The sequence below is a fragment of the Dipteris shenzhenensis genome, chromosome 31, assembly GCF_047967505.1.
Source record: "Dipteris shenzhenensis isolate YYH24624 ecotype China chromosome 31, Dip_SZ_1.0, whole genome shotgun sequence".
Classification (NCBI taxonomy): Eukaryota; Viridiplantae; Streptophyta; class Polypodiopsida; order Gleicheniales; family Dipteridaceae; genus Dipteris; species Dipteris shenzhenensis.
Window position 1 is genome coordinate 16,255,577 of NC_141626.1, and position 14,165 is coordinate 16,269,741.

Consider the following 14,165-nt stretch of genomic DNA (forward strand, 5'->3'; position numbering starts at 1 on the left):
ACAAACTACTGCAGTTCTTGATCTAATCACCACGGACAACGCAAAAATCATTAAACTCCACTACTCAAAGCAGGGGCAGCTATAGCAACATCTCCACTGACATCACAGCATTTCATGGTGGGTGCACATCGCAATATGCTATATGCCTCCAACAATAAACCCATATCCATGCGTTGAAGATCTGTCAAGAGCAGGTTAATTAAACCTTAGCAATCTCAAAGTGTAACGACTTAGAAGATCGTCCATTTCAACAACAATGCTATGAAGACATTAACTAAGGAGGGAGAGAAAGAAGCCAAAAGGAGAATCAAATTCAATCCAATTCAATCAATGAAGAAAAATATACATCAAAACTTTAAAAACTGTGAACACAAATAGTGATTTCACATTTTGGGGACAGCAAAACAGTTATGTCATCTAATCGACTGACTAGACAAAGTACTTATCTCTAGTTACTAACAATGTGACCTAATCCAGTTAAGCTACCTCTTTATTACTAAGTTCTGTGTACTAGCGTCCTCCTATGCAATTGTAGAGGTTTTTTCAAGGTTCTGCCAGAGTCTCAATGTTCATGACCATGGGGATGATATTATTATTAATAGACAAGCTTATGAGAGCATGAGCCTGTTAGCTCCTCTCATCTAACTTACAGTATTTTTTGTCCCTCCCCCCATAATATTGGAGCTTTGACAACATTGTCCCACAACCTGGCCCGTGAGGCCTTTTGAAGACGGTTCTTTCTTTCTATTTTTCTGTGTGTCTCTCTATGAGCTATATAATCAGGTAATGTGGCTACTTTGGCTGCTCAACAACCATCTAAAAACCGCATAGGAGGATGCTAGTACAGAGAGTTTCCTAATAAAGAGGTAGCTTAACCGGATTAGGTCACATTGTTAATAACCATCTAAATCAATTAAAGACCTACTAGACCATTGTCTATGCATGGTGAGAAGAAGCGACATCAACAAGTCGTTGAACTTCTTCTCAACACTCCATCCAACTCATGGGACAATTTTGTCAGTCTCATACAAAAAGAAGACCACTAGACTACCTAAGCTTCCTGGTTATATAAATCCAAAACTCAAAGCAAGAAATTAGAAAATCAGGATGATACACCCTTAGTGGCTAAGAGTAGAGAGCAATTTGAAAAACCTGATTTAGTCTGACGCCAAAACAACATGATAATTCCAAATGACAACATAGTGATAAGGATAATCACACACAAGGTGCCCCAAAAAATGCGAGTTCTTTGGACTGCATATTGTACAGCATGTACGCTTTTTGCTCTTCTTCATAACTGACAAAAATGCATTTAACAAATTTTGCATCTAGCTTTCTCCCATTCTCATTTGGAACATGTGCATACGCAATGCAACCAAAGTTTTTTAGACACTTTACAGTTGGCTTTCTATTTATTATATACCTAGATGAATCCAAGAACATTCCCAAACTCATCCTCTAAAAACACAACATAGTGCAGTTTCAATCTCATGATAGTCACTCACAAGGTTGAAAACCATAAACTCCATCATGCATAGCACGGACTAGCTACTATGACATCCCCACTGACGTCATCAGCGCCCAACAGTGGGTGTAGACCATAGTATAAAAATATGCTCTCACACATACAAATCCACACACCCACACATACTTGAGCATCCATTTATACAAAGTCTTCGTACTGAGTTTCTGTCGGCACTCTGGAGGTGAAGGGCAAACTCAGCCATGACGAAGGCTAGCACTAAAGGAGAAGGCTAATCAAAAGGTAGTCCAAAATCTCTTCATTCAAGCTACAACTACTTGTGAAGTCTAAATGTTTTCATTTTAGTCTCTCCCCAACGAGCATCTAAATCTAAATCTAGCTGATAGGGCAACGCACCATTTAAGATAGAAAGAATTATCACAATACCACCAGGCCGCAACTTGGACGAAAACTTCACAAGGTGAAATTTGCATGTCCGCTAATACGGCAAAAGCATATACCTAGATAAATCCAGGAACATTCCCAAACTCATCCTCTAAAAACACAACATAGTGCAGTTTCAATCTCATGATAGTCACTCGCTTGAGTTTCTGTCGGCACTCCGAAGGTGAAGGGCAGACTCAGCCATGACGAAGGCTAGCACTAAAGGAGAAGACTAATCAAAAGGTAGTCCAAAATCTCTTCATTCAAGCTACAACTGCTTGTGAAGTCTAAACGTTTTCATTTTAGTCTCTCCCCAATGAGAATCTAAATCTAAATCTAGCTGATAGGGCAACGCACCATTTAAGATAGAAAGAATATTCACAATACCAGCACTCATGTATCTTTCTATTTATTATAGCCTCTTCATGTGTCTTGCCGCTTTTAGTCTCACTTCTTAGAGGGTCAATGAAAGCCGTGATCTCATCAATGTAGAGTCCAAATAGTGTCAATGAGAGGAGCTATCCTTGCTGCACTCCGATCATGCTCGCAATCCAGTCTTACAAGCCTCTAGGGCGCATACTCTCCCTCCGACTGACTCATATAAACTCATCACCCCCCAGATCATATCTCTTGGGATCTACATCTCCTAAGGAATGAAAGAAAGTTTATAAGATCAAAGGGTCTATGAGACTTAAAAAACCAAATACAATGAGCTGAGTGGGTGAGGCCTCTAAGTAGGCATTTGCACTCAAGATGACTACAAACACAAACACTATTACAAGGTATCTGAGCCCACGAGCAAAATCAGAACTACATAATGGTGTCACAGTGGTCCTATGTATGCTGACTAAGGGACTAAGTCCATCGGGCGGCTGAGAATGATTAGCGGCCTTAATAGAGACAGACTCCAATGCTATGGTGCTATGGCAACATGAAACTTGTGATAGAGGTAGTCTGCTATGTCTCCTAGCCATAGCTCCCCGTCAAACATCACATCCATTGGTTGTGCCCCCCAAAGCCGGATCTATGCATCGACACATTGATGGATTTGTCGTATCTCACTCTGGATTCGACTTTGCATCTCCTTGGGAGACAGTTGGTCCGTGCTATCCGACTAAAAGAACCCAATGATCACGCTCTCGATAGAGTCTGATTGGGCACCCGAATCTCGTCTACGTGCCCTAAGCAATTGGTCTCTGTGTCATAGGGCTCTGAATCAAGGTTGCCAAACGTCTTTGATCTGAGGTGGACCAAGAGGCTTGGAGAGGGGTCCGAATCCATCTCTGATAAGACAGTGGTCATGACCTCAAATCTCATAGTACACGGGACATCTAGAAGCAAAATGCTCCTCTAGCTCAATCTCATGTTGCCACAATCATGTCAGCCCGACACCATCATGTGTCTCCTACATCTCTATATCCCTTTCCTCCCTTGTTGGCCTTTCCCTCATGATGACTTTGCCATCTCTGTAACCAGCCCATTTCCCCTCTTGCCTTGCTGCCATGACTCGAACCATCCCTTCTCTGCAGTGTTCTTGCTATAGAAGTGTAAGATCATCATCTAGATATGTCCTTGTTGTAGGCCATCCTCTGGTGGTTCTAGTGATGCCCTATAGGCCATGGTATGTGCCTTGTAGGCATAAATAAAGACACTAATAGTGTTTTTGTCTTTTAGGCCACATAGGACACTTAGTCCTATGTGACACCTAGGACACTTAGTCCTAGGTCTAGGTACTTGTACCTTGTACTCCTTTGTTTTTGGTTTATCTAAGTTTTACGTGACGAGTGTTCTTTTGCGACCCTTTGCTATCTGCACTCTCTCTCTCATTCGACCCTTCAGTGGTATCAGAGCAGGTCCTTCTTCCTACGCATCCTTTCCGTACAGATCGTACTAGTTGCCCGTACACCTGCCGTACAGTGCTGTACCTACCCCTAAGCACCCTTTCCGTACATATCGTACTAGTTGCCCGTACACCTATTGTGCTGGACCTGCTCCATCGTTCAATAGATCTACTATCATGCGCCATTTCTCCGTACAGTCCGTACAATAGTACGGACGTCCGTACAGACACGTACGGATACCGCACATTTCCTACAGCTGCTGTTCCAGGGACTTCCAGGAGTTTTTCATCGACGACTTCACAGGCGTCTGTCCATAGGGATTTCCAGCAGCTACATCCTTAGCTCAAAGCCTTTCCAGGCAGTTTCAGCCAACCTGTAGCTGCTCCTTCACCTCGACTTGCTACTGCTGCTCTGCTGGGAACTCTATCTCCATCGCAGGTACTTCTATTGGCTAGGCGACCAGCTGGATACAATTTTTCAGCTCGCAATCTGCACTAGGCTCTATTTCGAGGCACCTCCAAGTGGCGAATGCTCATCTACAGCAAGCGCCTACTCCACGCGAGTTATTTAGGAGCCTCTCTAGAGTTGTCCAATTTGCTCTCTACAGGATCCTACAGCCTCCCCTTTCCTGAACCTACTGCATTGTGACAGTATTTGACTGTCAAACCCTAATTTCCAACACGAAAATTTAGGGCTTTTGACATATGGACCTTCAACCTGTCAATACAATATTTTGGACAAGGTTGACAACAGAAATCTTTCAAAAAATTGAAGTTTTCAGTTAATTTCAGGTTTAGGACTGTCACATTGTGCCATGTCATCACTCAAGTCAACAAAATTTGGGGCTTTTGTGTTGGGAGCTCAATTTCAGCTAGTGTTTGGGAAAGTACATCATACTTTTGCAGTTTAAAGCCTTGAGGCTATACATTGGGTCAAATTTGCATACATTGGGTCACATTTGCGAAAATTTCAGCAAAATTTGGGGCTTTTCTGTATTTGCCCTCTTTTTGGCCTATTTGCCCTCAATAAATTTGGGGCTTTTGCCAGATTTACTGTTTTTGCAGTGAACATTGCCTACCACAGTCACATTTGGGTCAGATCTACATTTGCCCTTTGATTTGGGTCAGGAATTTGCAAATATTTGCTGTCATTTTTGGACAGCCAGCTTAGCCTTGAGGCTTTTAAGTTTTCAGGTCTTGTTCAAGGTATCACATTTGCTATGGCTGGGAACAATCAAGATTTATTTGGAGTTCTTTGTGAAGATGATAAGTTGGATGGCACCAACTATCCGATGTGGTCTTATCTCATGAAACATATTCTTGTTGCAAAGCATTTGTGGAATATTGTTTCTGGGGCTGATCTAAGGCCAGCCAATGCTACAGTGATTGCCTCTACTGCTGGTCCCTCTACAGGGGGTACTACTCCCAATGCCTCTTCCTCTAGCACTCCTACTGCTGCTCTTCCAACTCAAGAACAGTCAAGATGGGATGCAAGAGATGCAAATGCACATTCATGCAAGAGAATCATTATTCCACACATCTGGTTTTGCAAGACAGCAAGGGATGCTTGGGATAAATTGGCTTCTCTCTATCAGATTCGCAATGAAGCTCGTGTTGCATATTTGAGAAGGCAATTACAGGAAGTCAACATGAATGAAGGTGACTCTATGGATGCATACTTGACAAAGGTCAAGGACCTCATGGAACAGCTTGCAGACATTGATAAGGTGGTGCCAAATTCACAGCTTGTCAGTACCACGTTGAATGGACTGCCAAATACATATCAAGGGTTCGCTACAACCCTTCAATTAGTGGCCATGGGTAATCCAGACCACTATTCTTTTGATCAGCTAGTTACTTTGCTTTTGCAGGAAGAGCCAAGTAGAGCTAATAGACAAGCCATTATTCCTGATCATGCATTTGCTTCACAGCAGACAGGAAGAGGCAAGGCTTCCAAGCCTATGAGCAAGCCAAAATCTGCTTCTCCTCTTGTGGCCTGCAAAGCAAAGCCAGATGTTGACATGTTTGATGCCTTTGAATCTTGGTTACCTTTGTCATCATCAGAAGAGGATTTTGACCAGTAACATGAGCCTCCTGCAGGCCCTCCACTAAGCACTAATCAGCCACAACCTCATGCTGATTTGCAGGTTTCTCTTCCCGCACAAAATGATCCCACTATTCATGATGCAATCATTGAAGAAAGAGCTGTCAATAGACAGCAAAGGTAAGTTCCTAGATGGCTTCTTGATACATTGAGGGACAGCAAACAAGATCAGCCTTTTGCTGCACGGACAAGATCAGGGAATAGACAGCATGGTCACTTTCTTGAGTTTGCACTCCTTGCTACAACTTGCATTGAAGAGCCTCTGTGCCATAAAGATGCTTTTGACAGCAAAGAGTGGACGGATGCAATGAGAGCTCAGTTACAATCTATTGCCAACAATGACACATTAGAATTAGTAGATCTCCCTCCCCGCAAGCATGCCATTGGAACGCGGTGGGTCTACAAATTAAAAAGGAAATCTGATGGCAGCATAGATCGCGATACAAAGCCCGTCTTGTTGCAAAAGGGTATGCCTAACAACAAGGCATTGACTTTCAGGAGACATTTGCTCCCACATCCAGGATTACTACCATTAGATGTGTCATTGCCATTGCAGCCCATCATCATTGGCAAGTGCACCAGCTTGACATCAAAACTGCTTTTCTTCATGGGGATCTACAGGAAGAAGTCTATGTCACACAACCTCCTGGCTTTGAGGTTGTTAATTCTGAAAATAAGGTATGCCGGCTTAGAAAAGCCCTTTATGGTTTGAAGCAGGCACCCAGGGCATGGTATGCCAAAATTCATGCACACTTACTATCCCTTGGTTTTCAGAATAGTCCCACAGAATCCACTCTTTGTGCCTGTGGGAGTGGATCTGATTTTTTAGTGCTGATTTTATATGTGGATGATATGCTCATCACGGGCCCAGATACTCAGCAAATTACAGCTTTCAAGGCTGATTTGCAGCAGATTTTTGACATGTCAGACATGGGACGGCTCCATTATTATTTGGGCATTCAGTTTGCTCATGTTGAGGGGGGTATCATGATGTCTCGGTCCAAGTAGATTGGACAGATCGTTTTCAGCTTGAGGATTGCAAGTCAATCTCTACTCCAGTGGACCTTGGCTTCAAATTCTCAGCTCATGATGGGAGCCCACCATGCGATATCACTCTTTATCAGCAGGCTGTTGGATGCCTTATTTATTTATGTCACACCAGACCTGACTTGCAGTATGCAGTATCTCAGCTCAGCAGATTCATGCACATGCCCACTTCACAGCATTGGCAGGCAGTGAAGAGAGTCTTCAGATATCTCAGAGGCACTCAAGATTTAGCCCTCTTCTATGGTGATCAGGGTTCACTTACCATGCATGCTTACACGGATAGTGACTGGGCAGGATGTTCCGACACCAGAATGTCACATACTAGCAATTGTTTTTTCCTTGGCAATTCATGTATCTCTTGGCTCAACAAGAAGCAACCAATAGTTGCCACGTCTAGCTATGAGGCTGGGTACAGGGCAGCTTTCACCGCTACAGTAGAGTGTGTTTGGCTTCGACACTTACTTACAGATCTTGGTATTCGCCAGACATCCTCCACTATTGTCTACACTGACAGCTAGAGTGCTTTGGCCATTGCGCGTAACCCAGTGATATTGAGGTTCACTATCATTATGTTCGGGAGCGCTTGTCAGCAGGAGACATAGAGTTGTCTATCTTCCCACAGAGGACAACATAGCGGATATGTTTACAAAGGCACTTCCTCGTCCCAAGTTCGAAGTCTTTCGACATGCTTTACACTTGGTTCCCTTTGTTACATGATCTGACATCCCTTGTACATTCATAGGTGGCTATATCCTTTTGGATGAACATGTGCCACCATGACTAGAAAATACCAGGTATTTTGAGACGTTTCCAGAGTACTTCAGCCCATCCCATTAAGGGGGGTTTGTAGGGCATCCTCTGGTGGTTCTAGTGATGCCCCATAGGCCATGGTATGTGCCTTGTAGGCATAAATAAAAACACTTATAGTGTTACTGTCTTTTAGGCCACATAGGACACTTAGTCCTATGTGACACCTAGGACACTTAGTCCTAGGTCTAGGTACTTGTACCTTGTACTCCTTTGTTTTTTGTTTATCTGTACCTTGTACTCCTTGACGGGTGTTCTTCTGCGACCCTTTGCTATCTGCACTCTCTCTCTCATTCGACCCTTCACTTGTTCCCTCCTTCCTTGCTGCCATGACTCAAACCATCCCTTCTCTGCAATGTTCTTGCCGCAGAAGTGTGAGATCGTCATCTAGATATGTCCTTGTTCCCTTCAACGTTGCTCTCAGACTCATAAAAGAGGATTTATATGCTTCTGTCTTGAATCTCACTATCATAGGCCTAGATCGACCATGATCCTTACCTATTCTCCATGCCCCTTCAAAGGTGAGATTGATGCCCATTTTAGTGATCAATGCCTTGGCATCAGCCACTGGAATTTATAGAAGCTAAAGCAATGGATAATCAATTGTCTTACTAAAAATGAATAGAATCAACTAGAAAATTCAGTTGCAAATTGCCACAAAAAGTGGCTAGTGCGGTTAAGTGCCTCGCGGGAGTCAAGCCACAAGTAGCCCAAAGGATTTGTGGCGTCTCCGTTACTCCTCCTCTAATGCATAAAAAATTCTCTCTTTTTTTGAAACTGATTTGCCTTTCTTGACCACTTCAGTCAACTCTTTCATTTTTAATTTCCTTTCATTTATTTGCTGAGAGATTTCTCCGTGTTTCCCTTGCAGGGTGGCTTGTAGGGCTGCCATATCCTTCTTGAGTTTGATATTCTCTGCTTTGAATTCCTCCAAAGCTTTGCAAGCATAATTCTCCTTCCCCTCTAGCACTTGCAATGTCTGCACCTGTTCCTCAAGCATATTCAGTTCTTCATTTAGTAGGGGCTGTATTTCACCATCTTCCACTTGAGTGTGTGCTTTTAGAGCCTCATTTTCAGCTTGTAAGCTGGTCACTCTATCCTCCAATTCCTTTATCCTCAAGGCATATTGGCTGGTCTTAGCATCTAGGATCCGAGCCATATCTTCCTGCATTTTTACTATTTGAACCCCCATTTGCACTTGCATTTAGTCTTCCGTTTGCCAATTTCTTCTTCCATTGAGGCACGCAATCTACGCACAGTCTCTTCATTATTTTCCTTCACCCTTTTCTGCAAGCATTCAATCTCTGCATACTGCATTTTTTAAACATCTAAAGCATTAAAGTCTTCAATAAAACTAAAGGATCTATGAGACTGAAGAAACCAAATACAATAAAAGCTGAGAGATGGAGTTACTAAAGCAGGCATTTATCTCAAGGCTGATGTCTGAGATCAGAAGAATAGATAGAGAAGTACATCACAAAGTCATCGGAGGAGGGTGCACATAGCCTAGGGGAACCAGCCAGTCAGCTGTCCACAACGTGTCTGAACCTCTGTATGCTGTCCCAAGGGATTCAATCCCCTGACCGGCTAATGATAGAACAGATTATCTCAGCCAACAGTGGCTCTAGTAAAGGCTGGCATCATAATGAGAGAAATTCAGTGACATGACATTGCTGATGCTTAACTTAGGTAATCTCCTTGAGCCCATGACCCTGGAAAACCACAAGACCATTATGATTGGGCATGTGATGTCTAATATCTATGCATCAGTGCTCAACACACAAGTTAGCCACTTTGTGGAGCTCCACGGACTCATGGCAGAGGGGCAGGCAAGCTTCAGGGCCGATCATGCCACTATAAATCAAATCCTCACAATCAGAGGGGTCATTGAGAAGAACAAAGCATGGAGACTGAGGGTTTATTGCTAGCTTTGTGGATTCCCACAAAGATTTAGACATGGTGGCCAAGAGCTCGCCTAATCAAATGTTTACAAGAGCTGCACTATGGTCAAGAGATCATTGGGCAGTCGTGGCACTATATGAGAAGGTCTCAAGCAGGGTTTGAACAAGTGCAAGGTGGACAAAGGAGATCATAAGCACTATTGTGGTCAAACAAGATTGTCCATTATCACCAACCTGGTTTGGCCTCTATGTTGATGAGCTCGAGACTTTTATTGGGACACTCGGGACAGATTACTCTCGAGTCTCTCATCAGCTTCTTTATTCAGATCCTTATATATGCAAATGATGTGGTCCTAGTCTCAACCTCAGCAGAAGACCTAAGGACACTTCGATGCGATTCATACCTTCTCCGAGACACATGACTTGAAGGTCAATCTTCGTAAACCCAAGGTCATGACCTTCAACACATCTCGAGCAGCCATGCATAGAGGGCATTTTGTGTTGGATAGGATACCGATTGAGATCGTCACATCCTAGACATACTTGGGGATCCTTTTCTATGGTCCGATTTTCACGATGCAAGCTTGACGAAGCAGGGAATATGTCGCACTTGCTAGACTCGAGCGGCAGTGCTTTCACTCCCATCTCTAGGATCCTCAAACTAGCCACTTCTCTTTGATTCCTTCGTCCACCTAGCAGGTGTGTATCGAAGTCCATGTTGAGCGCCCGACCTATCAATGCCAAATTGGGCTCGAGTGGAGAGACTTCAAGTTCTCTTGCTGTCACGATGGTCCGCAGTAAGTCACCAGTCCCACATCAGATAGTTCAGGCTGAGTTCGGAGCATCCCCACTACAACTTGACGCAGCATTCCGGATTATCGCGTACCCCTACCAAGTAAGGAATGATGGCTGCTATACCTCACCTCAATGTAGGTTACCGTGGCTGGCCCTATCTTCCTCATCCATGACTTTGGTAGCTCAAGACAATCAGAGGTGTTAGTATGCAGGCACATGTAGATGATTTGAGAGTCTACGGCTCCAAATGGACAGAATACCTCCATGTCAGTATAGCATTGAGGCCCCTTCTGTTCCACTCACCTATCACAAGCCCAACCAAGTTATCGGAGAAGATCCCTTATAACTACAACACATTCAAGACTTGGTTGGCACCCAACAAGCTTCCTCTGAAGCTCAGCTTCTACAAGGACCATCCCAACAAGCTTCCTCTGAGTTCGGAGCATCCCCACTACAACTTGACGCAACGTTCCGGATTATCGCGTACCCCTACCAAGTAAGGAATGATGGCTCTTATACCTCACCTCAATGTAGGTTACCGTGGCTGGCCCTATCTTCCTCATCCATGACTTTGGTAGCTCAAGACAATCAGAGGTGTTAGTATGTTTGCAGGCACATGCAGATGATTTGAGAGTCTACAGCTCCAAATGGACAGATTATCTCCCTATCAGTATAGCATTGAGGCCCCTTCTGTTCCGCTCACCTATCACATGCACAACCAAGTTATCCGAGAAGATCCCTTACAACTACAACACATTCAAGACTTGGTTGGCACCCAACAAGCTTCCTCTGAAGCTCAGCTTCTACAAGGACCACTATGTACAGATTTTGAAGAAGAGCTTCATTGACCCACTGGACTGCACATAAATCCACCTCCCGAATTTGTTGAGGATATCAATCGGGCAGTTCCCACACCTAGAGATGTCGAAAAAGCAATGCAAATGCAAGTAGTACTCACTCATGTGCCCATATCTAGCATGCCATAACTCTGCATTCTGCATGGCAGCAATGGGAGTGGATACTGTAAGTCAATGATGTCAAGCTGAAAAAGACCACGGAATAGAGTGCCAAACAACCTCAAGGCATAGTCATTCTCCCTGTCTCGGACTGCACATTTGTCATCTTCAAAGATGACATGAAATTCTCCTCTATTGAGAGAGGACATTGAAAGTAAATTCTTCTTAATGCGAGGCACATAAAGGACATCAGAAATTCTGAAGTTTGTGCCATCTGTGGCTGTTAGGTCAATCTCACCCACACCACAAACTGAATAAGAAGAGTTGTTGGCACAAGTCACCCTTTTTCCAACGGGTGGTGAATGCAGAGAGGCAAAAAGACACTTCCTGGAAGTGATGTGCTTGGAGGCACCACTATCAAAATACCATGTGTTCAGTGTCTCATTGACACTGAAAGCGGATGCATCATCTCAAGGGTCCTAGCTGCAAGTCAAGAAAGCATAAGAGTCATCCTCAGATGTGGCTGTAGTATCCAGAGCAGCCACCTGAAAATCAAAAATGCAAGTCAAAAAGGCATAGTCTTCTTCCACGAAGTTGGCTGAAGCTGTAGGATCGGATAGGGGAGAGAGTGCAGATAGCAAAACGTAGTGCAAGACTTAGCCGTCACGTCAAACTTGAATAATCCAAAAACAAAGGAGTACAAGGTACAAGTACCTAGACCTAGGACTAAGTGTCCTAGGTGTCACATAGGACTAAGTGTCCTATGTGGCCTAAAAGACACTAACACTATAAGTGTCTTTATTTATACCTACAAGGCACATACCATGGCCTATAGGGCATCACTAGAACCACCAGAGGATGGCCTACAAACCCCCCTCCATGGGATGGGCTGAAGTACTCTGGAAACGTCTCAGAATACCTGGTATTTTCTAGTCATGGTGGCACCTGTTCATCCAAAAGGATATAGCCACCTATGAATGTACAAGGGATGTCTGGTCATGTAACAAAGGGAACCAAGTGTAAAGACTGTCGAAAGACTTCGAACTTGGGACGAGGAAGTGCCTTTATAAACATATCTACTATGTTGTCCTCTGTGGAAAGATAGGACAACTATATGTCTCCTGCTGACAACCGCTCCCGAACATAATGATAGTGAACCTCAATATGCTTGGTACGCGCATGAAACACTGGGTTACGCGCAATGGCCAAAGCACTCTAACTGTCAGTGTAGACAATAGTGGAAGATGTCTGGCGAATACCAAGATCTCTAAGTAACTGTCGAAGCCAAACACACTCTACTATAGCAGTGAAAGCTGCCCTGTACTCAGCCTCACAGCTAGACGTGGCAAATGTTGGTTGCTTCTTGCTGAGCCAAGAGATACATGAATTGCCACGCAAAAAACAATTGCCAGTATGTGACACTCTGGTGTCGAAACATCCTGCACAATCACTATCCGTGTAAGCATGCATGGTAAGTGAGCCCTGATCACTATAGAAGAGGGCTAAATCTTGAGTGCCTCTGAGATATCTGAAGACTCTCTTCACTGCCTGCCAATGCTGTGAACTGGGCATGTGCATGAATCTGCTGAGCTGATATACTGCATACTGTAAGTCAAGTCTCATGTGACATAAATAAATAAGGCATCCAACAGCCTGCTGATAAAGAGTGATATCACATGGTTGGCTCCCATCACGAGCTGAGAGTTTGAAGCCAGGGTCCACTAGAGTACAGATTGGCTTGCAATCCTCAAACTGAAAACGATCAAGGAGCTGTCCAATATACTTGGACTGAGACATCATGATACCCCCCTCAACATGAGCAAACTGAATGCCCAAATAATAATGGAGCCGTCCCATGTCAGACATGTCAAAAATCTGCTACAAATCAGCCTTGAAAGCTGTAATTTGGTGAGTATCTGGGCCCGTGATGGGCATATCATCCACATATAAAGTCAGCACTAAAAAATCAGATCCACTCCCAGGGACATAAAGAGTGGGTTCTGTGGGACTATTCTGAAAACCAAGGGATAGTAAGTGTGCATGAATTTTGGCATACCATGCCTTGGATGCCTGCTTCAAACCATAAAGGGCTTTTCTAAGCCGGCATACCTTATTTTCAGAATTAACAACCTCAAAGCTAGGAGGTTGTGTGACATATACTTCTTCCTGCAGATTCTCATGAAGAAAAGCAGTCTTGATGTCAAGTTGGTGCACTTGCCAATGATGATGGGCTGCAATGGCAATGACACATCTAACGGTAGTAATCTTGGATGTGGGAGCAAATGTCTCCTCAAAGTCAATGCCTTGTTGTTGGGCATACCCTTTTGCACAACAAGACGGGCTTTGTATCAATCTATGCTGCCATCAGATTTCCTCTTTAATTTGTAGACCCGCTGCGTTCCAATGGCATGCTTGCCGGGAGGGAGATCTACTAATTCCCATGTGTCATTTTTTGCAATAGATTGTAACTCAGCTCTCATTGCATCCATCCACTCTTTGCTGTCAAAAGCATCTTTATGGCACAGAGGCTCTTCATTGCAAGCTGTAGCAAGGAGTGCAAACTCAAGAAAGTGACCATGCTGCCTATTCCCTGATCTTGTCCGGGCAGCAAAAGGCTGATCTTGTTTGCTGTCCCTCAATGTATGCAGAAGCCATCTGGGAACTTGCCTTTGCTGTCTATTGACAGCTCTTTCTTCAATGACTGCATCATGAGTAGTGGGATCATTTTGTGCCGGAAGAGAAACCTGCAAATCAGCATGAGGTTGTGGCTGATTATTGCTTAGTGGAGGGCCTGCAGAAGGCTCATGTT

General features: G+C 43.9%; 1 protein-coding gene across 1 annotated transcript in view; it reads right to left on the reverse strand.

Moving 5' to 3' along the window:
- LOC147881105 (DNA-directed RNA polymerase 1B, mitochondrial-like) overlaps positions 1-14,165 on the reverse strand; it is a 94,298-nt gene that overhangs the window by 12,577 nt on the left and 67,556 nt on the right. The window lies entirely within an intron of this gene.